This window comes from Panicum virgatum, chromosome 3N (assembly GCF_016808335.1).
Source record: "Panicum virgatum strain AP13 chromosome 3N, P.virgatum_v5, whole genome shotgun sequence".
Classification (NCBI taxonomy): domain Eukaryota; kingdom Viridiplantae; phylum Streptophyta; class Magnoliopsida; order Poales; family Poaceae; genus Panicum; species Panicum virgatum.
Genome location: NC_053147.1, coordinates 51,159,543 through 51,186,562, shown reverse-complemented (window position 1 = coordinate 51,186,562; position 27,020 = coordinate 51,159,543). Strand labels below are relative to the sequence as shown.

At 42.4% G+C, this 27,020-nt stretch overlaps 1 long non-coding RNA gene across 4 annotated transcripts; it reads left to right on the top strand.

The window, feature by feature from the left end:
* Positions 1–18,868: 18,868 nt before the first annotated feature.
* On the top strand, positions 18,869–21,271 carry LOC120666133. Of its 4 annotated transcripts, XR_005671577.1 has the most exons (5): positions 18,869–19,310; positions 19,577–19,701; positions 20,311–20,364; positions 20,483–20,538; positions 21,065–21,271. It is a non-coding gene; the product is annotated as an uncharacterized LOC120666133 (long non-coding RNA). The 4 variants fall into 4 exon arrangements; XR_005671576.1 differs by having other exon boundaries at positions 19,581–19,701; positions 20,311–20,538; XR_005671575.1 differs by having other exon boundaries at positions 20,311–20,538.
* The last annotated feature ends 5,749 nt before the right edge of the window (positions 21,272–27,020 follow it).

The window sequence follows — 27,020 nt, the reverse complement described above, 5'->3', positions numbered from 1 at the left end:
CTAGCCATGAATTGATGCTCAAACTTCCTGGACAAGCTAAGATACTCCAGATGACCGCTCAGGAATATTTTCAGGATTTATCATGAACAGAAACTATTTATCATAATTAAAGTCTACTAAACAAGGTTTAAATCAAATAAAAAGCTACACATTAGCACTGAGCACAAAATGTTTATCAAAAAACTAGTGTCACATGAGTAAACTACCATAAAAATTTCATTGCAAGATAAAGCTTCAAACAGTAGTTAAGAAAAAGATAAAATCAACTAATAATTATGCACTAGTAACACAAATCAAATTCTACAGCAAAAACTTGTAACTAAAGCCTAACATATTATGGTTCTACTGCATAGAGATCTTCAAGAGGATTCCAAAACATCAAGATTTGATATTTTACGAATTTCTATGAATTGATATTCAATTTCAAATTTCACAGCAAATCATAACAAACAGCGTTTCGAGGCAAAGCTACTGGTGGGGTCGATTGAGGGCGGAGAAGTAGCAGAGAGGTGGTTCGACGGCGGGGGTCAGCTCGTCGGCGCGGATATGGGCGGCAGCAGCGTTCCGAGCTCTGGAAGTGGGGAATTGGCAAAAGAACGAGGGATGAAGCTCTCTGGGGTACTTGTAGTGCGGCTGCGCGCGAGAAATCGAGCTCTGGGGGTGTGTCTTGTCCGGGCCACGGCGACGGCAAGGTGGCGACCGCGAGGTGGTTCTGGGCGGCGTGGCGTGCATGCACCAGGCCAGCGGAGTAGCCTGGGTGGCGGGGGAAACCTTCTAGGCGACGTGTAGAGGCCAGCAGAACGCAAGAGGGGGCCCGGGGGCGACCCAGAGCGGCGGGCGGGCGGCGCACGGTACCCGCGGTGAGAAGCAGAGCAGAGAGGCAGGCTGAGGAAGAAGGCAGGGACCTAAACGAAATTTCCAAAATTTCTGGGACCTATCTGTAAAACATTGATAACTATTAATCTAGGGCTCAAATGAAAAAGTGCCCAACATGAAATTTGTTCAATTTTTCAAGATCTACAACTTTGATGTTGTGCAAAAATTTATTTGATTTAAGATTCAAGAGCAAAATTTGAAAACATGGAAAGGATTTTGAATTCTAGGAATTTTATCAAATTCAAGGTAATTTCACTTTAAATTTAGATTTAAAAGCAAAATTTGCTGCCATGTAATAAATGCACTGAATTTTGCAAAAACACCCTCCACAAAAGCAATAATTGCACACTTTAATCAATAAAAATTGCAGAAAGGACCTTGCATAAAATCATAATTACACATAGAACCTTTTATATTTACAAAAAGATCCTTTTTCCAGCAAATCAAGCACATGATGCATAAAATGGATACACAACTATTGAGCAGACACCTAGGGTGTCACAGCCTTCCCCCCTAAAAAGGAATCTCGCCCCGAGATTCGAGAATAGGAAAAGACCGGGAGGCTAAGTACCTGGATTAAGGAAGTCGGGAGAATTTTGTTGCTCCAAAAGTTTAGCAAGAGTAATAAGGTTGATCTTCCCTTGCATGTCTTGCTTCTTGCCCTTGCCTTGATTGTTCAGGTTAGTGTTCTGGTTGAAGTTCTGACTCGAATAAGATTTCTTGGGTTTTGGACAATTTTTAGCAAAGTGGAAGGTACTCCCGCAATTGAAACAACGGTTGTAACTATTCTTGCGGCTGAACGGTCGATCATTTGTCCTTGGACCAGAGTGTTGCTGTTGCCGTGGTGTTGAGAATCTAGTTGCTCCTTGCTGCTGGGGTGGCCTAAGAATCCATTTGTCTGATGGTGCATTTCTAGGTGGGGCCTTAGGAGCTGCGTTTGGCATCAAACGATATCTCGGTGGCTGCACACCGGAGGGTCCAGTCGGTGTCTTCTCTTTCTTCCCATTTATTTCCGGTTTGGGGTTATCATATCCTTTGGATACTTCGTTGTGATCACTTTTCTTTTTGCTGAAGCTGTTTCGTAGACAAGGGCGGTCGTACGTCTTACAACAGTGGCAAGGCTCAAATTGCTTCATTGGTGCTTCGGTTATCACGACGTCAGAGGGTAGAAGGTTGATGTGCCCCTGGCCAGGGTCCTTCCTACTACTTCCCACTGCATACTCCATTATTCACCTAAGAAACAGCATAAAGTGGAGACATCTTTAGCAGTATGACAACTTCTATTTCAGGAGGACCCACATAAACCTCATACACACAAATAGCTGTAAACAGCATTGCATACAAAAGTTTCTAGCCCAAAATAAGCAAGGTGGTTTAGGGAACTCAAGGTTACACATGCAGTCCAAAACCAGAATTTCCTACTAAGGTGAAAGGAACTTCCTCTTTGTATGCAGCTAGGGACGCCTCCAGATGACGATGAGGCTTTTAAACAAACGCCCGAACTTAATTCTTGCACGGCTCTTCAACGAGATTGGATAGGTAAGCCATGTAAGATTTTCAGATCCAAAAAGAGAACGTCAAAAGGAACGAGGAATGACAATGATGCAAGGTGGCCAGTTCTCTCAATGCTGAGATCACTACATGAAGAAAACGGATGTCGGTGAGATTCAGCACAAGATTTGTGAGAACAAGTGAGGATACGCAAAGAATGGTTTAGGAGAAGATTTTTGGAACATCCTTGCTCAGGATTTTATAATCGGACTGAGTTGCAGGATGCTAGTGGCAAAATATGCTTATGTATGCCAATGCCATCAAGGGGTAATGACAAAATCTTCCAACTCCAAGTGCAAATTCTCGAAACCATGATAATGATGCACCCATAAGATGTAGGATTGCAATGGTGGTGCAATGCAATGATGGAATGTTCCCTGTGCAACTGAAATGGTGCATATGACGCAATGCAATTGTCCTGATGCTGATCTAATGATGCATACACCATGATGCAAGAATGGCGATGCTCGTGTTTGACACACGTGTGAGATGCATAAAGTATGATTCATATACACATTAGTTTATGAGGTACACAATGCAATGCACATATCGTACCCATACTTCCCCGACTAAAACTCGTTAGCCCTATACGCTTGAGGAAGGATCAGATGTTAGGACACTAGTAGGGTTGCATAGAAGGGGATTGCAGTGAGTTACGTCACACATACCTAGACACCAGTGCGCTCCTAGTAACTCAATCATGTGGCTGCAGCACACACGAGAGTCTAGGTTTCGTCGCGGCATCAAGGTTATATGACTAAACTCCACCACAAGAGAAATCAAGAGTGGCAACCCAATAGCGCCAGCAACGATAAGATAGGAACCGAAGACAACCCATGAAGTGGTACTCAAACGTATACCCACTAGTCAATCTACAGATTCCCGATCATGATGCAACACTATGCATTGACAAATGACATGAAATGATGTGATGCATGATTATTGCATCAATGACTGTATTTCAAAGGTTTACTATAGATTCAAAAGTCAACATTATGCATTGTATTATCAAGGAACTTTTTAATTTATCCAAAATTAACTGAGCAAGAATGAAAATATAGGATTTAGACATCCAAAATAGCCAGCAATATCCGGCATAATACCAAGAGGAAAAGAATGACTATTGATGGGGTTTTTTGTTAACAAACATCATGGCTTAACCAGGGAACCATGAAGGAAAAGGAAATAATGACTTTGATAGGAATAGATTCAAGGCATTGATCAAGGGTTGGATTCATTAACAAGCTAAGATCAAGGGTAAGGTTCAAACAAAATCCAAAACCACTAACTTACAAAAAGACTTTCTCAAATAAGCTTTTTAAGAAGAATATGGAGAAAGTACAATTCTGATTCGAAGAATTATCTGGTTTCACCAACTTCAGAAAGTAACAAACTTCCAAGTGGTACTGGTTCATCATTTGAGATTCTAAGGAATGAAAAGATCCTTATAACAACAAGATGGGGCTTAGGATGAAAACAAGACTCAAAACCATCTTTTTCATCCAAGAAAGTCTAAGCATTTTAACAAGCATGCTCCTAGAATCAGAATTTAACTCCCTCCTGATCTAAACACACTAACACTTATCTATGAGGACTCATACTAGGAATTCCTTACAAAGCTTATGTAACAACTTCAAAGACTAGGAACCAAATCAAACATCAACCAAATATGCATGCACGTCCTAACCGTCCTCACAAAATAAACAATTGCCAACTATCATTGGTCTTACGTGGTTAGCATGGTAGCATAACATAGATACGGCTCTCCCTATATAGATAGTCGATACATTCTAACCGTTCTTAAATTATCGAATTGCGGTTAGTGTACCTGCAGAAGATTGACAGAACATATATATATCCAATGAACCTTTCATGCCAGCACTCATGAAAGCATCCCCAAACATTACCGCTCACTATAGAAGCGGCAGTCATACAATTTCCGCCGTATGGCCAACGTTAACATACGCTACTCAGTGGCGTATTCACGAGTTCCTTTACTCCCAATATAGTCGACCGAGATCGGTATATTGGCAACAGCTCAAGTAGGCCACTGCTTGAGCGCAGCGTTCGGTTCGCATCGCCGACGGGAAGGTCAGACTCCCTCAGCTGACTGAGCACACTTTACTTCCAATATAGTCAACTAATAGTCGGTATATTGGAAGCACCTCAAGTATGCCATTGCTTGAGGACAACGTTCGGCTCGCATCACCGACGGGAAGGTCAGACTCCCTTAGCTGACTGAGGATCCTTACCTTCTTACCTCAACGTAGGTGCGTCGTTACAAGAATTAAGAGTTACTTGTGAGTATGGTTTAACAAAATGTAAAGTGCTGGAAGTCGGATACATAAACCATACATAAATAACCACCTAGTAATTCCCATAAATTCCCTAGGACTTTACGTTCTATGCACAATTCTTAACGATTCCAACGTAGTTTTCCGAAATACCTTGTTCTTCCAATTTTATACGGAAAATGATTTTTAAGGTTCCAACACCTCTGGTGTACACTTGTAGCTCTGATACCAGCTGTGACAGAACCACTTGAATTATCCCGGCTCAAGTGCACAGGGCATCACCATAAAGGCAACACTAGCTCAAACGCACTTCAAACGGAACAATTCTTGGTCTGTCGGGTAACGTCCTGATACAACCACCAGTTCTCGGATCGAACAAGCATACCCCGCACGAAGGCGAGTCCAGAGATATTACAACCACAAATTTTACAACACAGGCAAGTTCAGTAGTGATTACAACCAGTTCAAAACATTATTACAAAACCAACTTTGGTAAAACAGTTATACAAACCATAACTATAAGTTCAGAGTTTAAACAGCGGAAGATAAAACACGACGGCTACAACACGTCGCAAAATGGTACCAAGCTAGCCCAAGCATGATATCACTCGTCAGGGTCATTGCCGACCGAAGACGTATCCCACTCTACGGACCAGCCAGGAAGCAACGAGCAAGGATAGGTCAAGCTAGAGATTTGATCCTCAAAACTCGTACCTGAAAAAGTGTTTCAACAGCAAGGCTGAGTATTCTAATACTCAGCAAGACTTAACCGTCAATGGGTATACTTAACCCACTTTAGCTAGACTATGCAGGGTTTGTGAGGCTCTGGTTTCCTTTGCTGAAAAGCAATAAAGAGTAGGTCCTTACTTTCAAATTTTAGCTTTCCAGATTCTAGTTGATTAACCATTCTAGGTAAGCAACTACTATCCAAACATGGTAGATCTTCTAAGCAAACATCCAGATTAATTATAGTAATGTTGCTCTTATTACTCTGTGTGGCAAAGAGATCAAGCAGTCTCATTTCATCGTGAGAGGCGGATGATTCTGAATCGAAATTCAACCTGGCCAGGCAAACCTAACACACACGTCTGGAACACCGTCGGGTCATTCCCAAACAACCGTTGACCTTTCTTTCCGGCTTATGGATAGGAACACTCTCCCCGACTATAGGGCTCCCCTCGTCCCACAGGGCACTTCTCTCGTCCCATAGGGCACTCTATACCTTGTCCCTCATAGTCGTAGTGTTGCACAACATAAAATAAAACCTATCCCTAAGAGAGAGTGTCAGGTATATCCACTCCCCAGTCCAATCGGTTACTAGGCTTACCGCGTACCATATTTACGGCATGTGGCTAGTACTTTCAAAAACTTAACCATCGCTACCACACACCGCGACCTTAGCAAGTTAATCAACACAGACGGGGTCTCACATAAGGTCATGAAATCGAACACAACCCCGTCTGTCGTCCTTATATTGATAACAGAAAGGTAAACAAGCAGTTCCTATAAAGCTCGCGAGTGACAGGCAATCACTCGACTTTTACCGGTCCTATAAGCTTAGCAAGTAGTCGAACTCAAGTCTAGTATTCAGTACATAGGTTCCTAGGATCATGCATCTAGGGTTTCAATTCAAATCCTAAGAACTGTAGATGCACAAGTAAATAACAATAGTAAATGATAATAATTTGAAATATAGGTTATGTCCGGGGCTTGCCTTCTCGGTAGTCGCTAACTATTTCAGCTCTAGGCTCTTCCGAACTTTGGTCCGGGGCTTCAGTTAGTACGGCAGTGTTCACTTGAGCTTCGAAATCACCTTCTTCGGAATCCAGGATCAGCTCGTATGTCCCGTCCGACAAAGTAGTCGTATCTATATGTAATGCAAGAACAGAATTATAAACACACTCGCGATGTAGTGAAGCTAAGCAAACAAAATAAAAACACACATGGGCAATCATTTATAGAGTAGTAAAATAACAAATCTAACTACACAAGGCATCATGATCAACAGCACAAACAAGTTATACTAACTTCATAAAATAGTGGGAGTTGTTTCCTATAACAAGCAAGTCATGGTTTGCTAATAAATCCACCACTCAGTGCACAGTAAGTAATAAATTCAGAAAATATTACACTAAACAGAACATGAACAAAGTAAGCTATCCTGTAAAATTCATGCCAAGACATGTAGCCATTTATTCACAACAAAACCTTTATTCAGACAGCACCTAGATCAATCTTGAATTATACAGGTCAAACTAGAGCAAAGTAGAAGCTCAAACTTTAACAGAAGGTTTACAAAGAAATGATTTAGCTACTATTAATTTTCCATGATTTTATCTACACAGAATTAATTCTGAGAAAATAAACAAAACAGATAACAGATTAGAAAGATTTATTTTTAGCTCCTGTTCTAGCCATGAACTGATGCTCAAACTTCCTGGACAAGCTAAGATACTCCAGATGACCACTCAGGAATATTTTCAGGAGTTATCATGAATAGAAACTATTTATCATAATTAAAGTCTACTAAATAAGGTTTAAATCAAATAAAAAGCTACACATTAGCACTGAGCACAAAATTTTTATCACAAAACTAGTGTCACATGAGTAAAATACCATAAAAATTTCATTGCAAGATAAGGCTTCAAACAGTAGTTAAGAAAAAGATAAAATCAACTAATAATTATGCACTAGTAACACAAATCAAATTCTACAGCAAAAACTTGTAACTAAAGCCTAACATATTATGGTTCTACTGCATAGAGCTCTTCAAGAGGATTCCAAAACATCAAGATTTGATATTTTACGAATTTTCTACGAATTGATATTGAATTTCAAATTTCACAGCAAATCATAACAAACAAGTCCCTAAAGGCACTATTCATCTGAGTCTTGGGGTTTGCAGACAGCCCCCTGGGCTTCTTCGAATTCCAACCCGAGGTCCTCGGCCGGGACAGAGAGGGGAGGCGGGGTTTGACCGGCCGGAACCCGGGGTGGGGGTCGTCGGCGGCGAGGGTGGGGTTGGGGCAAATGGAGAGCAGGCCAAGGCGGACTTCCTGGTGTACTTGGCGCGTCGGGAGAGGGTCGGAGGAGGGCGGTCGGCGGTGGACAGCGAGACGGCGGCGGAGGCGCTCGTCGGCGGGGGTACTCCGGTAGCACTGGGCGGCGAGGGTCGAGTCGGGGAGCACCGGTGGGAGTGTGGGATGCTCGTGGGAGGATTGATTTGGGCGGAGCAGGACTGTAGTGGCGGCTCCGCGGCGAGCTTGGCGGCGGCGGAGCTCGGCTACGACGGCGAGGGGGCTCCGGTGGAGGTCTGAGAGCGGGATTAGGCCTGAGAGTGGCGTGAGGTCGAGGCAAAGCTACTGGTGGGGTCGATTGAGGGCGGAGAAGCAGCAGAGAGGCGGTTCGACGGCGGGGGTGAGCTCGTCGGCGCGGATATGGGCGGCAGCAGCGTTCCGAGCTCTGGAAGTGGGGAATTGGTAAAAGAATGAGGGATGAAGCTCTCTGGGGTACTTGTAGTGCGGCTGCGCACGAGAAATCGAGCTCTGGGGGTGTGTCTTGTCCGGGCCACGGCGACGGCGAGGTGGCGACCGCGAGGTGGTTCTGGGCGGCGTGGCGTGCATGCACCAGGCCAGCGGAGCAGCCTGGGTGGCGGGGGAAACCTTCCAGGCGACGTGTAGAGGCCAGCGCAACGCAAGAGGGGGCCCGGGGGCGACCCAGAGCGGCGGGCGGGCGGCGCACGGCACCGGCGGTGAGAAGCAGAGCAGAGAGGCAGGCTGAGGAAGAAGGCAGGGACCTAAACGAAATTTCCAAAATTTCTGGGACCTATCTGTAAAACATTGATAACTATTAATCTAGGGCTCAAATGAAAAAGTGCCCAACATGAAAGTTGTTCAATTTTTCAAGATCTACAACTTTGATGTTGTGCAAAAATTTATTTGATCAAAGATTCAAGAGCTAAGTTTGAAAACATGGAAAGGATTTTGAATTCTAGGAATTTTATCAAATTCAAGGTAATTTCACTTTAAATTTAGATTTAAAAGCAAAATTTGCTGCCATGTAATAAATGCACTGAATTTTGCAAAAATACCCTCCAGAAAAGCAATAATTGCACACTTTAATCAATAAAAATTGCAGAAAGGACCTTGCATAAAATCATAATTACACATAGAACCTTTTATATTTACAAAAAGATCCTTTTTCCAGCAAATCAAGCACATGATGCATAAAATGGATACACAACTATTGAGCAGACACCTAGGGTGTCACAGCCTTCCCCCCTAAAAAGAAATCTCGCCCCGAGATTCGAGAATAGGAAAAGACCGGGAGGCTAAGTACCTGGATTAAGGAAGTCGGGAGAATTTTGTTGCTCCAAAAGTTTAGTAAGAGTAATAAGGTTGATCTTCCCTTGCATGTCTTGCTTCTTGCCCTTGCCTTGATTGTTCAGGTTAGTGTTCTGGTTGAAGTTCTGACTCGAATAAGATTTCTTGGGTTCTGGACAATTTTTAGCAAAGTGGAAGGTACTCCCGCAATTGAAACAACGGTTGTAACTATTCTTGCGGCTGAATGGTCGATCATTTGTCCTTGGACCAGAGTGTTGCTGTTGCCGTGGTGTTGAGAATCTAGTTGCTCCTTGCTGCTGGGGTGGCCTAAGAATCCATTTGTCTGATGGTGCATTTCTAGGTGGGGCCTTAGGAGCTGCGTTTGGCATCAAACGATATCTCGGTGGCTGCACACCGGAGGGTCCAGTCGGTGTCTTCTCTTTCTTCCCATTTATTTCCGGTTTGGGGTTATCATATCCTTTGGATACTTCGTTGTGATCACTTTTCTTTTTGCTGAAGCTGTTTCGTAGACAAGGGCGGTCGTACGTCTTACAACAGTGGCAAGGCTCAAATTGCTTCATTGGTGCTTCGGTTATCACGACGTCAGAGGGTAGAAGGTTGATGTGCCCCTGGCCAGGGTCCTTCCTACTACTTCCCACTGCATACTCCATTATTCACCTAAGAAACAGCATAAAGTGGAGACATCTTTAGCAGTATGACAACTTCTATTTCAGGAGGACCCACATAAACCTCATACACACAAATAGCTGTAAACAGCATTGCATACAAAAGTTTCTAGCCCAAAATAAGCAAGGTGGTTTAGGGAACTCAAGGTTACACATGCAGTCCAAAACCAGAATTTCCTACTAAGGTGAAAGGAACTTCCTCTTTGTATGCAGCTAGGGACGCCTCCGGATGACGATGAGGCTTTTAAACAAACGCCCGAACTTAATTCTTGCACGGCTCTTCAACGAGATTGGATAGGTAAGCCATGTAAGATTTTCAGATCCAAAAAGAGAACGTCAAAAGGAACGAGGAACGACAATGATGCAAGGTTTCGTCGCGGCGTCAAGGTTATATGACTAAACTCCACCACAAGAGAAATCAAGAGTGGCAACCCAATAGCGCCAGCAACGATAAGATAGGAACCGAAGACAACCCATGAAGTGGTACTCAAACGTATACCCACTAGTCAATCTACAGATTCCCGATCATGATGCAACACTATGCATTGACAAATGACATGAAATGATGTGATGCATGATTATTGCATCAATGACTGTATTTCAAAGGTTTACTACAGATTCAAAAGTCAACATTATGCATTGTATTATCAAGGAACTTTTTAATTTATCCAAAATTAACTGAGCAAGAATGAAAATATAGGATTTAGACATCCAAAATAGCCAGCAATATCCGGCATAATACCAAGAGGAAAAGAATGACTATTGATGGGGTTTTTTGCTAACAAACATCATGGCTAAACCAGGGAACCATGAAGGAAAAGGAAATAATGACTTTGATAGGAATAGATTCAAGGCATTGATCAAGGGTTGGATTCATTAACAAGCTAAGATCAAGGGTAAGGTTCAAACAAAATCCAAAGCCACTAACTTACAAAAAGACTTTCTCAACTAAGCTTTTTAAGAAGAATGTGGAGAAATACGATTCTGATTCGAAGAATTATCTGGTTTCACCAACTTCAGAAAGTAACAAACTTCCAAGTGGTACTGGTTCATCATTTGAGATTCTAAGGAATGAAAAGATCCTTATAACAACAAGATGGGGCTTAGGATGAAAACAAGACTCAAAACCATCTTTTTCATCCAAGAAAGTCTAAGCATTTTAACAAGCATGCTCCTAGAATCAGAATTTAACTCCCTCCTGATCTAAACACACTAACACTTATCTATGAGGACTCATACTAGGAATTCCTTACAAAGCTTATGTAACAACTTCAAAGACTAGGAACCAAATCAAACATCAACCAAATATGCATGCACGTCCTAACCGTCCTCACAAAATAAACAATTGCCAACTATCGTTGGGCTTACGTGGTTAGCATGGTAGCATAACATAGATACGGCTCTCCCTATATAGATAGTCGATACATTCTAACCGTTCTTAAATTATCGAATCGCGGTTAGTGTACCTGCAGAAGATTGACAGAACATATATATATCCAATGAACCTTTCATGCCAGCACTCATGAAAGCATCCCCCAAACATTACCGCTCACTATAGAAGCGGCAGCCATACAATTTCCGCCGTATGGCCAACGTTAACATACGCTACTCAGTGGCGTATTGTTGGCGCTCCTTAAGCATCCATTTTATTATACAATTAGGAGTTGTTTTGGTAAATTCTTCGGGATGATTCATGTACTAACCCGCCACTTGGCACCCAAACTTGACCATTTTCGATTTTGTCCTGGATTTTGGAGCATGTTGTATTTTGACAGGAATTGGGACATTTTTGGAGATGTTTTGACGCATGGTTACAACTGGGCTAAGATGAGGAATAAAAGGAAGAATCAACACGCAAAAGATGGGACCGAAAGGGGCCAGAAAAGCCCAGGCCGGCCGGCCTGGAGTCCTTGTGCCGGCCGGCCTAGCCCTTTTCGGAGCCCAATCGGTCTCGGTTTTCTTCGGCACGAAGTATGCGTCAACCCTAATCTATGTTTTACCAAAACCACCGACCATATCTGCCTATAAATACCCCGAAGCCGCCGTCAAAAAAGAGAGATCGGAGGAGGGCAGCAGAAAAGATCACAGAGATCGCAGAGAAGAGCATCCAGAGATACATTCGAGTTAGACACAAGAGAAAGGCGACACCGGAGGCCTCATCGTCCCTCGGCGCCGCTGCAAGTTGGAGGATAGCAAGGGATCCATCCCTTGCCGGAGATTTCGTCACCATGATCGACTACGCTTCGCTTAGCTTCATGGGGTAAAGTCCTCATTTGTTCATGGGGTTGTAAGGAGATCTTGAGTTGTAATTGCCGAATCCTTTATGAGATTGATCTATCACGATTCTTGTTGATGATGCTTTGATGCCTAATAGTTCGCGACTTGGCTTTGAGTTTGCTTTGCTCTTGCATGGTTTACTTAGATTACATCAACTATCGTGTTCTTGTTGATTCGTTACCGATTATCCTCGTGTAGTGACAGTATGCGGGAGGGAAAGGTTTTGATCTTGGAACACACCTTTGGTAGATTAGATCTGTTCTTCGTTGCTTGGCGATTACATCTCTAGTGATCCTAGACCCTATGGACAAATGCTCTTCATATCTTGTGCACACATCTATCATTGCTCACTAGTCTAGATTAGATTAGATTGGTTAGATTAGATCTATTTCACACTCAATCATTCAATATAGATCTTTTACTAACATCATTAGTACTTAGTTAAGCATAGTAATACACTTGTTCCGTGGATTGATAAACCTTGGGGGAATACTCTAAGGGAAAAGCTATACACGATCCGTGCGCTTGCGGTACGTAAATTGGCGCTTTAAGAAGCGTCAACAAGCTTTTCTGGCGCCGTTGCTGGGGATCAAGCGATTTTGCTACGTTTAACTTTGTATTAATTTTGTTGGTTACTAACACCTAACCTTTTCCATAGAAAATTTTTGTTTTTGTTTTTGTTTTGATTGTCTAGATGGGCCATCTCATTCAACACATGGAGGAAGGAGAAAAATCACTAAGGGATTATGCAAGCCCGCGATCGGAGGACTTCGACATGCAAAAATCAGATTCGGTGTTGCGAGCCACCGAGTACGAGATGAAGCCTCAAATCATCAAGATGGCGGCGGCAAACCCCTTTAGAGGAGATGAGACGGACAACCCATATAGACATATCAAGTGGTTCACAATGCTTTGCAACACGGTACAACAAGACGGAGTTCCGCTAGCTTGGTTTAGATGGAATCTTTTCCCATAATCACTTGGGAAGAAAGCGAGAAGATGGTTTGCGCTTGCATCCTTCGAGGTAAAAGGAAATTGGGATGACTTGATGAAGAAATTTTGCGAGCGGTTCTTTCCGTTAAACAAGGTTCAACATATTCGGAAGCAAGTAATCAACTTCGCGCAAGGAGAAGAAGAAGGGATAGATCAAGTATGGGATAGATTCAATGAATTGATTGAACAAGGACCGAAGCTCGGATTTTCCAGTGAAGTACTCTTGCATACTTTTTATTTTTCCCTAACCCCCGAGTGCATGCAATTTGTTCAAATGTGTGCAGGAGGAGATCTCATGGAGAAAACACTCACGGAAGCCGCCCAACTCCTACAAAAAATCAGCAAGGGTGCGGCCATGAGAAGAGATTGGGAAAAACGATGTTCGGCAAGCTCCGATGAAGAATCTCAAGTGCGGGTGCTTGCTGGAATTTTTAGAAAAGAGGCATCGGAAGTGAAGGAAGAACAACCGAAGCATGGGAAAGTCATAGAGGCAAACCACGATGAAGAAGCATCGGAGTGCAACGAAAGACGACCCGGAAAAGAAAGGAAGAACCATGGGCACCGCCAAATCGCTAAGGGAATTCGAGCAAATGGAATGGATACCAATTGACTTCGGAAAATTGTTCGACAAAGCAAGACCGCATCCAAATCAGCGAGGAATGGCGAAGGTGATAGCTGAAGACTTCCCGCCGGATAATCACACGGGATACACATTTGGCAAGGAATCAGCCGGTGATATTATTCGGAAACTTTTTGAAGAAAAAGAGGAAGAGATCGACTTGGACGAAGTGCTGGAGATCAAAAGGACCCTAGGAGTGAACACGGAATCGTCACCCTACGCGCACATAGCCCAAGTATATGCGATTGGAAGCGATCAAGGCGAAGGTAACCCATCACCTACACCTCGCGTTGATTGCATGATAGAAGGAATAAAATGTTGCAATGTTTTATGTGACGTTGGTGCCCATGTTAGTGTGATGAGTTCCAAAGTTTATGTTGAGATTTTTAACAAAACATCAAACCTAGATGCCACAATCATTAAATTGATCATGGGAGATGGTAGATTAATCAAACCGCTAGGAGTGCTTAGAAATCTAAATGTTGCCATAGCGGGTAAAAAAATTCCTACCGAGTTTTTTGTGATTAATGCTAGTGATGATGAGCATGAAGGCATAATCCTTGGAAAACCCTTTCTCAAATTAGTAAATCCTATTCTAGATGTTGGAAAAGGGATTGTCACTTTTGATCTAGATGGAGAGAAGCACTCATTCGAATTTCATTCAAAACCGTCTTTTGCTTCACCTCTACCTCTTGATAACGAAGAGGTAGAGAGCATTCGTTCCATTGATTCTTTCAGGGATCCTCTCCAACGCGCTTTGGAGAATGAAGACGCTCAAGATGATCAAAACGGAGAACTAGTGGAAACAATAGAAGAGTTGAAGCCGCGACATGGGAATTTGGAGGAAGAAAAATTTGAAGACATTGGAGAGTTAGATCAAGAAGAGGATGGTGCGCCCGATGTTGAGATGAAGCCACTCCCCAAGGGATTGAAATATGAATTTTTGGGAGATGGCAAGACTTTTCCGGTGATTATTAGCGACGAATTGAGCCCGGAAGAGATGGAGAAGTTGCTGAATTTATTGAAGAAGCACAAAAAGGTGATCGGCTACTCGATTAATGACTTGAAAGGTATTAGCCCCGCTTTTTGCACACATCGTATACAACTCGAGGAGCAATACAAGCCGGTGGTAGAGCATCAAAGAAGGTTGAGCCATGCTATGCGTGATGTGGTGAAGAAGGAGGTTATCAAATTGTTGAATGCCGGAATAATATACCCCGTGCCACATAGTGAATGAGTAAGCCCCGTTCATTGCGTTCCAAAGAAAGGAGGACTCACGGTTGTGAAAAATGAGAAGGAGCAATTGATACCACAGAGAACCATCACGGGATGGAGGATGTGCATCGATTATAGAAAATTGAATAAGGCAACGAGGAAGGATCATTTTCCACTACCATTCATTGACGAGATGCTAGAAAGGTTGGCAAAGCATTCACACTTTTGTTACCTTGACGGATACTCGGGATTCTTCCAAATACCTATTCATCCGGATGATCAACATAAGACCACATTTACTTGCCCGTATGGAACTTTTGCATATCGGAGGATGCCTTTTGGGTTGTGCAATGCGCCCGCTTCTTTTCAAAGGTGCATGATGACTATATTTTCAGATTTCATAGAAGAGATTATGGAGGTATTCATGGATGATTTCTCGGTGCATGGCACTAGCTTTGATGATTGCTTGGCAAATTTGGAGAAAGTTCTTAAAAGATGTGGAGAGGTTGATCTTGTGCTTAATTGGGAGAAGTGTCATTTCATGGTGAAAGAAGGAATTGTTCTCGGTCATGTTATCTCCGAGAGAGGGATAGAGGTGGACAGAGCGAAGATAGAAACCGTGGAAAAATTGCCACCACCTACGGATATCAAATCTTTGAGGAGCTTCCTCGGTCATGTCGGATTCTATAGGAGGTTCATAAAGGATTTTTCGAAAATCACCAAGCCATTGACACAACTTCTCCAAAAAGATGTGGAATACATCTTCGATAGTGATTGTCTTCACGCATTTCGAACACTCAAGCAATCCCTCATAAGTGCTCCTATCATGCAACCTCCGGATTGGAATCTACCTTTTGAAATCATGTGCGATGCAAGCGATTACGCCGTAGGAGCCGTCCTTGGACAAAGGAAAGAGGGGAAGGTAAATGCTATCTACTACGCAAGCAAGACTCTCAATGAAGCCCAAGTTAATTATGCAACAACGATGGAGAAAGAATTGCTTGCCGTGGTATTCGCCTTCGAAAAATTCAGATCATACATAGTAAACTCTAAGGTGATAGTTTATACCGACCATGCGGCAATCAAGTATCTCTTGTCCAAGAAAGATGCTAAACCACGCTTGATTCGATGGATCCTATTGCTACAAGAATTCGATGTAGAGATAAGGGACAAGAAAGGGGCGGAAAATGTTGTGGCCGACCACCTATCAAGGATGAACCATGGAGACGATGGAAAAGAACCTATCGAGGATCAAATGAGAGATGATCACCTATATAGAATTCTCGACAAAGATAGTTGGATGAATGAAATAATAAGGGAAATAAAAGGGATGCCCTTGGATCACTTGGATAAGAATGCAAAGAGAAGAGTGATCACGAAAAGAAGAAAATACTATTGGGATCCACCATACTTATATAGATATGGAGAAGATGGAGTCCTAAGAAGATGCATACCGAGAGAGGAACGTGAAGAAGTTCTAAGAAAGTGTCACTCGTCAGGATATGGAGGACATTATGGGCACTTTAGAACTCAAGCTAAGGTATGGGCTAGTGGATTCTATTGGCCCGAGATGCATGAAGACGCGAAAAGATTCGTTTCGACTTGTCCGGACTGCCAAAGGACGGGGAATATCTCACAAAGGAATGCCATGCCATTGAACTACAATTTACAAATAGATCTATTTGATGTCTGGGGAATCGATTTCATGGGACCATTTGTGAACTCACATGGATTTGAGTATATATTGGTGATGGTGGACTATGTTTCGAAATGGGTTGAAGCTATGCCATGTCGGAAGGCATCAACGGAGGAGTCCATACACATGATTAAATCGGTAATCTTCCCTCGATATGGCGTACCGAGAATCTTGATAAGCGATGGAGGAACACACTTCACAGGCAAAGACTTTGGTAAATGCTTGAAGAAATTGGGAATTGAACATAGAGTGTCCACGGCTTATCACCCCCAAACAAACGGACAAGCGGAAACTTCGAACAAGCAATTGAAGGACATTTTAAAGAAGACTGTGGTAAAAGGAGGAAAAGATTGGTCGAAGAGACTAGATGATGCACTATGGGCATATCGTACGGCACATAAAACCCCGATTGGTATGACTCCTTATCAATTTGTTTATGGAAAAACATGCCACTTGCCGGTTGAGCTAGAACATAAGGCGTATTGGGCAATGAAGGAAATCACTAAAAGAAATGTGGTGATCTATGACGAAAATTTTATGACATTTTTAAACAGCGTCATAATTGCACACAATCTATGACAATTTTCAGATTTTCGTCATGAATTTGAAGGTATGGGCCCTAGGCCCAAAACTTAATGACGTTTTATTGAATTCGTCATAATTAAGCCCACACATTTTAACATTAATGTCATAGAAATCGTCATAGTTATTTTGATTACATATTTTGACATTCATCATTTTTATTCAAGTTTTTGTTTCACTTGTTTGATGCTTATTCAAGCTATGCTCTCATCCATAGTATGCTAGGCGTTATTTTTTTAGTTAAATTATTAGTATGGCTTAAAAAGAAAATAAATAAGCTATGCTCTCATTCATGGGATGTTAGGCATTATTTTTTTTAGTTAGTATGGCTTAAAAAGGGGAAAAAAAGTAGCGCAGGTGTAGGGGTTCGAACCCTGGTCACAAGCATAAGAGGTACCCACCTTTCCATTACGCTACAAGAATGTTTGCAACTATAAGCCAGGTATTAAGTCTTTTATACATATATATCCCATGTTTTAATTCGAAAAAATAGAGGCGCAATTGGGGACTCGAACCGGGGTCACCAAGACAAGAGTCGACCGCCCTACAAGTGCGCCAAACCTTGGCTTGTGAAGGCCACGCGCAATAAATATTTTATGAAGACCGCAAAGCCAGAGAAAAAAAAAGGCGGATGCAGAAATCGAACCTGGAACTTTCCTCTACAAATGAAGGCACTTACCACTGCACCATCGTTCTTTTTGTGACAGGCATCCATTTCTAGTCTTATTTTTTTATACCGAGTGAGACGAAGAACATATATAGAGTTCATTTTCTCTTTTTGATCTGGAATTAAAATTTGTAACTAGTATTTCTTCCTCGTATGAACTCCAAATTTGATGTTTCTTTTTTCTAAATTTTTCTAAAGTCATGATTTTTCATTTAATAGTGTTTGTTTGCATGTTAATTGTTATTTTCAGAAATTTTTCATATGGCTTGCTTTCTTCCACCTAAATGGAGAATTGAAAAAACATGTTTTTTACATAACAATTGCTAATGTAGCTTAATATTTTCTTATATTATAGCCAACGTAAGGTTGTATCCAAATTTAGGGTGGATACGTGTTCGAAAATGTTATGATGTATTCAAATTTCAAAGTTTGACTTGAGTTGTATGAAACAATGTGAGAAATCTATCCATTTTGTGAACAATGTATCCTCCAATTATCATAAATCTTATGAAAATTTTTTGTCAAGCTTATACATCCATAAAATGATTCTATGCCAATTTTCAGAAGTTTTAGAGAAATTTTATGTATTATCAATATTATTTTATAATACGATTGTAAATAGAAGTTTGAATTGTCCCTAACAATCGTTTGAAATTTATACATACTTTTTGGATATGAGCTATAGTATAATATAATTACTTAAATATATTTATTTGGAATTTTTTAATATTATTTTAAATACATGCAATTCAAATTTTCATTATATTCAATAAACATCCAGAAATTAATTTAAACTACTGAAAATAGTAAATGAGCTTAAAAATTATTGAAACTTATAAAACAAAACTTATATATACTCTACTATATACCAAAAATATATAAGTATATATAAGATAATTATTTTTGTATGTTACTTTACAATGTTCCAATAAAATAGAAAAAGAAGAAAAACATTTGGCAGAGAAAGAATGAGAAGGCCCATTTCAGCCCAAACAGCTAAACGATTTGTGACCGTCCATATTCGATCCAATGGCTGACATCATTTTCTCATGGTATATAATCTGTTGCCTCGGCTCCAAACCCTAACTCTTCTCCTCTTCCCCCAAACCCGGCAGCCAGCCTCCGCCTCCACCTCCTGCCGCGCCCGTTCTCATCTCCCCCGCCCCTCTCCCTCCCTACAGATCACCCGCCGCCAGCCACCACATCTGCCCCCCACTGACCCGCAGCCACCAGATCGTCCCCAAGGCCAGCAGCTCCGGCCACCACGAACCCAGATCCGGTAGCACGGGCTCACGCCCAGGCGTTCGTGTGCTGCGGTCACCTCGGTGGTGAGGGGCTCTGGAGACGCACGGGCGCGGCAACTGAGTGTTGTGTGACACGGCGGCCAGTTCTCCTAGCGTGTGGATCTCGGCGTCCTGCGGCCGGCCCCCGAGCTATGGCTTGCGATGCAGCGGCGGCAGCAGCCTCCCCGCCGCACCTCCGGCCCATGCTCTCCTAACACGCGGACTTCCAAGCACTTCCGTCCAGATCAGGTGCCTCCTCTGCTCCTCGCTTGTTGTTGGATCCTCCGCTCAGCCCCTACCGTCGTAGACTTCCATGGGGTGCAGAACTTTGGAGTGGATTAGAGAGGAGAGGAGATGCACTGGGGCTAGCTAGCTAGCTCTGGATTGGCTGGCTAGATGGTTGAACGATTCCTTGATTCCTTCATTTGTTAGTGAGTGCACGCTGCATCCATTTGTTGTGGTTTTGGCTTCTTGTGGCTGCTGCATCGTCTGAGCGTTGATGCATTTTTTTCCAGATAGGTAGAGGCGCTAGGACCAACCCCTTAAGCGGAGGCCGCACAAGCTCGGCGGTGCCGTCGGCGAGATGAATGGAGCGGCCATCCCCGCACGGTCCTCACCTGTCTTCCTCTGTCGATTTAAGGTACCTAAAATTTTTTCATGCTATTCTGCTGCCTTTCTGCCTTGTGACTGAACGATGTATACAGCTACATTTGTGCGTTGGAAAACTATGTTGTATTATCAGTTGAGCTACTTTATACACTGTTCGATGAACTCTACAAGAAATAAATGCGTGATTCTTTGTTGAACTGGGCTCTGATCATATATATAGATATAGCAGTAGTCATTTATAGATATACCTGTACAAAATGACACATTCAATTTGTGTTCCACTTAGCTCATCCCTATATATGTCTAGTGTGCCTTATATACTAAGTTTAAACTTGGCTTCCTTTATTACTTGTTCAAAATTACCTTTTATTATTTTATCTGATATCCAATTTCTAAGCAATGGTATTTTTATTTTATTCTGTCAAAAAAAAGTAGTAGTGATACTTATATCAAAAGTTGTCTCTCTCTTTCAGTTAGCAATGTCTTATCCTTTTTGGGCCTCTTTACCTATGTGACATCTTTTAATTTGTAGTCATGAGATATTGTAAATCCATATGTATCATCTATTTATTTGATCTGCTACGGCTAGTGCTCTCTGCAATTTCATATGCTGATCAAGTGCAAGCAATGTGGTCTACAGGTACCAGCAGGGATATATAGGCTAAAGCTCCATATTGCTGGGATCCGTGGCCAGGTTAATATGGAATCTTTAACTCTAATCGAAGTTGCTTTGCTTGATTTTTTAGCAGCTCAGTTCGCTTTCAACTAGCTGTCAGTGCCTGCAACTTCTTCTCTTCTTCTCTTGGATACAGGTAATTGTTTTGGCGTGGTGCAGAAGCCCAGGAAACAGCCCAGACTCTACTTTTAGGTGAGCAGTAGTCCAACAATTTGATTGCAATGTCTTTGAAACGCCTCTATCAATTTGAGTAGTCTGATTGCTCATTGTTCCATTCAGTGCCACATAATTCCTAGTGCCACACTTAGCTTTTAACACAAAGAAAAGACTACACTGCTACTGGTTTGCAGTCAATTTAATTGCGATGCTCATCCTGTCATGCATGCTTGATTGAACAGAGCTCTGATTATTTATAGATGCAGCAGTACCATGTGTAGTTGGTCTCATTTGGTGCTAGAACATTTGGTTTGCATGCCCTAATTGATTACTTTTTTTATCACTAGTGTCAATTGTCGAGCGTAGTATTTTAATTAAGTCTACAACATTAATTCCACTGTTATAATTGAACCAGTTCGTGCTAGTATCAGTAATTTCCATCACAAATATCCCTCTGATTAATATTTGTCAATGTGAATTTCTGCTAGTTTCAGTAGTTTCCATCACAAATACAAATATTGTCCTCTAATTAATATTTGACAATGTGCTCTTTTCATGTTAGGATGAAATGGTAGAAGGAACAAAAAGTGAGAAGAGATTGGAAATATGAAGGCAAATGCTGGAATATTTGATGTTTTTGTTTCTAGTGTTGCTTTTGATGCAAGATGAATGTAACTTGCATGTAAATTTTGAGGTGCTTCTCAATGTAAATCATACGATATTGTATTTGATTTGATGCTGTGATAAATGGTCTTACAATTTTGGTATATATTCTGGGCTGTAATGACTATTTTAATAAAAGGATTGAAATTAGGCCCAATTTGGTGGCCCACTCTGAATTGGGTCCATCAACTTATGGGCTGTGCTGCTGATGTCACTTGCCACATCACGTGCGATTGCCATGTCACTGTCCACATCATTGTCATGTCAGCAGCCATGTCATCATTGCTATCAACGTCATCGTCAAGTCAACAGCCACGTCATTCTTCATGTCACCATTGTGTGACATGGCAATTAAATTTGTGACGAAACTTATACTGTTCGTGACGTTAATTTTCGTCATAGAAAACGGGCTTGGGTTGGGCTTCGGGGGCCCGGGGACATTCCATGACGGTTTTAAAGCGTCATGGATCAAGCAATCTATGACGAAAATTTAAGTAACGTCACGAGGTGTGATTTGTGACGCTCAATACATGACGTTATTTGAGATCGTCATAAATACTGTTTTATGACGGTTTTTCAGTGATCTATGACGAAATTCAATCGTCATGGATCAACAGATTTTTTGTAGTGAATGAACTTTGATGCGAAAGCCGCTGGAATTAAAAGGAGAATCCAAATAAGCGAATTGGAGGAGTTAAGATTGAAAGCGTACAATAATGCATCAATTTACAAAGAAAGGATGAAGAGATGGTACGACAAACGATTACAAAATAAGGAATTCAAAGAAGGAGACAAGGTCCTACTCTACAATTCAAGATTCAAACTCTTTGGCAAAGGAAAATTGCAAAGCAAATGGGATGGACCGTACGTCGTACACTCAATTTCACCCACGGGAGCGGTGACAATTATGGATGCGAAAGGTGACCAATATGTGGTGAACGGACAGCGACTAAAGGTATTCTTGGAGCCCGACGTCGTGCCCCTTGATTACATCGACATATACACCATGGAGGAGGAACCGGAACGTCAAGCCTAACGACGTTAAGCAAGGTAAGTTTGTAAATATTCTCTTTTAGATTTTATTTTCGTAGTTTTATTTTTATTTTGGACGAACTTCGAGTAAACATAGACTCATAATTTGTTGGAGGACACCTCGGAAAAAGTTGGAGTCCAAGGGGCTGAAAAACCCCCTGGGCCGGCCGGCCCAACACCCCTAGGCCGGCCGGCCTAAGCCACCTCGTGTGCGAATCGGTCTCAATTTTTGGTAGGTGCGAGATAAGGAAATTTCAAACCTGTGCCTTATAGATTTCGCAAGCCAAAACCGAAGATATTTTGGACTTTTCGTCCAAGTCTTTTCGGGACATAAATAGAGGGGCAGGGTAGATCTATTCTCTCATACTTTTCAATCTACACCACCACCTCGAGAGAGACGTCGACAATGACCGGTTCAGCGAGCGCAAGAGCCATGATTGCAGAAATGGAGATCGAGGAGAGGGGTTGGACGCCTGACACCCCCACGCCAAAGACGCCTAGCCCCATCTCGGCAACTGGTGCGCAGCCCCTCCTTGTTGAAGCAAAGCGATGTGAAGCGAAGGCCCCTCCGAAGAAATTCAATACCCAAGCACGGATGAGCGTCGGAGGGAAGGGCCGTCAATGGTACAACGAGAGGCTAGCTCAAGCCCAAAGGGTGGTCGTCATCATCAGCAGCGACGAAGACGAAGGCGAGAAGCGACAAGACAAAAAGCCACCCACACCTAGGCGTTCCTTGCGCCTCCTCGGAGTCAAAAGAAAGAACTACATCGAGCACACTCCGGAGCCGAAGGATTATGCGGGGGACAACGATTGGGAGAGCATCATGAGCACTAGTTCATGGGGTGCCACCGGTCGTGACTACGATGATGATTGGCCGGGGTGGGCCGAAGAGGAGAGAAAAGAGGAAGATGACCCCTCCGGAGGTGATAGCGGCAAGAAGAAGAAGGACGACGACGAACCCGAAGATGACAGTGCCAATAGCGGCGGGCATCACTTCGGGTGCTGTTTCAAGTGCCGCAATGAAATCGCGGATCTCCACGCCACCATCGATAGGTGTCACGATCAAACCGTGGCAATGGATCAAAGGATGGACGACATCGAGAGCTTGGCCGAAAAAGACTACAACTTCCTTGTCCGCAATATAAGGAAGTTATTTGGGATGGTCGGAGATCTACAAAAGCAAGGAGGAGGGCGTCCAAGATGCAATTGCCTGAGGTGCCGTTGAGAACACCGACGAGCGTCACACCCGTCTTTTATATCATTGCGATGAGGACGCCGCATAATCTAAGCATGGGGGGGAGGTGTGACGGCTCCTAGATTGAATTTTGGTCTTTGTTTACTCAAAAGTTCGTCGTGTTGTGTGCTTTATTTTTCGCATGTGTGAGAGTCATAGTTTAGCATTGTGTGCTTTATTTTTCGCATGTGTGAGAGTGAGTCTTAAATTAGTGTTGAGTCATGAAAACAAAATAAAAAGAGTCTTTGTTTTTGTTGGATCGTGCAATTTTATTTATGCATTCAGTTTTACTTTATTTTCTTTAAAGCAATTATTCACGAGCGTTGTCATGAAAATTATTTCGTATTTGTGGAGCTTAGTAGATTATTCGTCCATGTTAATACCCACACTTAAGCTTTGATCTAGCGCTTGGTTTTGATTACACTTGCGAGTAAGGCATGATTTGGAGGACTTTAATTTCATAAAAATAATAAAACCCCTACAAGCATAAGGTTGATCCAGTTCTTGACAAGTTGAGAGTAAAAATCCTATCATCCAAAAGCTTTATTCGTTCCACCATAAGTATTGGATGTACATTGAGTTGAGTTAGGATTTCTTTCTCTTGGGAGTTTTAATTTCGAGCAATGATCATGTCCGTATTTTTCATCTCTAAATTGCTAGACACGTCAATATTCGGTAATGAGAATCCTCATCGGAACAACTCATGAGATCTACCGGATTCCAAAACCCGAACCCGAGATTATCTTGTTTATTATCGTCTTCCTTGACCACAACCCAATTATGAGGATACGTTCTGTTTCTGCGCATGATTTGTATAAAACATAATTTTGGGATGAAGAAAGGAAGGAGTATTCGAAAGATGGACCGAATCCGACCTGGGAAAGCCCCAGGCCGGCCGGCCTACACCTCCTGAGCCGGCCGGCCTAGGCCCCTCTGGCCTCGGCTCGGGCTCCAAAAACTCAGGGAGCCACTTTGGAGAATTGCCTATCTATGTTTTATAGAAAGTGTCCTATGAAAAGGTTCGGAAAAGAGAAAGAAAATTCGGGAGAAAGAAAGAAAGAAAAAAATGAGAAAAAAAGAATGAATGAAGGGATTCTATGGTTAGAGAAGTGCAAAGAGATATCACCTTGTTGTTTGAGAACAATATCCTCAATTCCAACCATGTGCAATCCGACAACGAGGACGATGCTTGTGCCTTGAAGTCAATCTTTTTGTATGCCTTTGCACATGTCCATCATTCTAAATCTTTTTACCCTTGAACCCTTTACATTATGAAGAAACTCTCATGATCATTGGCTCGGAAGGTAAGCAATCATTAGAAGGTTTTCTTAATTTGACAATATATGTATACACTTTGCTAAGCCTCACCTATAGCCCCACTTTACACTTGAGAGACTTTTGGGAGATGAGAGTTTGCAAATAATAATAGGATAGCCACCTATATTGAGAGACATGAAAGGACTTGTGCAAGAATTTTTGGTCTAACCTTTGTTGCAGGGTATCTTGTTTCTTAAATAAAAAAGAGAGAGAAACCTCCAAGGATGGCAAGAAAAGCAAGTGTTGTCGATATTCGAGTTGCTGGCTAAAGGTAAGAGTTGTGGAGTAATATTGGATGAGTTTTTAAACGCCCATGATATGATTATCCTCGCTGCTCCTCTGACCTTTGTTTGAAGAAATATTGTTAGACTTGTTTGCATAAGTAAATTTTGCAGTTCGAGAACTCTTGAGCAACCCATGGAAGGACTTGATGATTTGATTTGCTTGAGGACGAGCAAAAGCTAAGCATGGGGGGAATGTTGGCTCTCCTTAAGTATCCATTTTATTATACAATTAGGAGTTGTTTTGGTAAATTCTTCGGGATGATTCATGTACTAACCCGCCACTTGGCACCCGAACTTGACCATTTTCGATTTTGTCCTGGATTTTGGAGCATGTTGTATTTTGATAGGAATTGGGATATTTTTGGAGATGTTTTGACGCATGGTTACAACTGGGCTAAGATGAGGAATAAAAGAAAGAATCAACACGCAAAAGATGGGACTGAAAGGGGCCAGAAAAGGCCCAGGCCGGCCGGCCTGGAGTCCTTGGGCCGGCCGGCCTAGCCATTTTCGGAGCCCAATCGGTCTCAGTTTTCTTCGGCACGAAGTATGCGTCAACCCTAATCTATGTTTTACCAAAACCACCGACCATATCTGCCTATAAATACCCTGAAGCCGCCGTCAAAAAAGAGAGATCGGAGGAGGGCAGCAGAAAAGATCGCAGAGATCGCAGAGAAGAGCATCCAGAGATACATTCGAGTTAGACACAAGAGAAAGGCGACACTGGAGGCCTCATCGTCCCTCGGCGCCGCTGCAAGTTGGAGGATAGCAAGGGATCCATCCCTTGCCGGAGATTTCGTCACCATGATCGACTACGCTTCGCTTAGCTTCATGGGGTAAAGTCCTCGTTTGTTCATGGGGTTGTAAGGAGATCTTGAGTTGTAATTGCCGAATCCTTTATGAGATTGATCTATCACGATTCTTGTTGATGATGCTTTGATGCCTAATAGTTCGCGACTTGGCTTTGAGTTTGCTTTGCTCTTGAATGGTTTACTTAGATTACATCAACTATCGTGTTCTTGTTGATTCGTTACCGATTATCCTCGTGTAGTGACAGTATGCGGGAGGGAAAGGTTTTGATCTTGGAACACACCTTTGGTAGATTAGATCTGTTCTTCGTTGCTTGGCGATTACATCTCTAGTGATCCTAGACCCTATGGACAAATGCTCTTCATATCTTGTGCACACATCTATCATTGCTCACTAGTCAAGATTAGATTAGCTTGGTTAGATTAGATCTATTTCACACTCAATCATTCAATATAGATCTTTTACTAACATCATTAGTGCTTAGTTAAGCATAGTAATACACTTGTTCCGTGGATTGATAAACCTTGGGGGAATACTCTAAGGGAAAAGCTATACACGATCTGTGCGCTTGCGGTACGTAAATTGGCGCTTTAAGAAGCGTCAACACGTATTCACGAGTTCCTTTACTCCCAATATGGTCGACCGAGATCGGTATATTGGCAACAGCTCAAGTAGGCCACTGCTTGAGCGCAGCGTTCGGTTCGCATCGCCGACGGGAAGGTCAGACTCCCTCAGCTGACTGAGCACACTTTACTTCCAATATAGTCAACTAATAGTCGGTATATTGGAAGCACCTCAAGTATGCCATTGCTTGAGGGCAACGTTCGGCTCGTATCACCGACGGGAAGGTCAGACTCCCTCAGCTGACTGAGGATCCTTACCTTCTTACCTCAACGTAGGTGCGTCGTTACAAGAATTAAGAGTTACTTGTGAGTATGGTTTAACAAAATGTAAAGTGCTGGAAGTTAGATACATAAACCATACATAAATAACCACCTAGTAATTCCCATAAATTCCCTAGGACTTTACGTTCTATGCACAACCCTTAACGATTCCAACGTAGTTTTCCGAAATACCTTGTTCTTCCAATTTTATACGGAAAATGATTTTTAAGGTTCCAACACCTCTGGTGTACACTTGTAGCTCTGATACCAGCTGTGGCAGAATCACCTGAATTATCC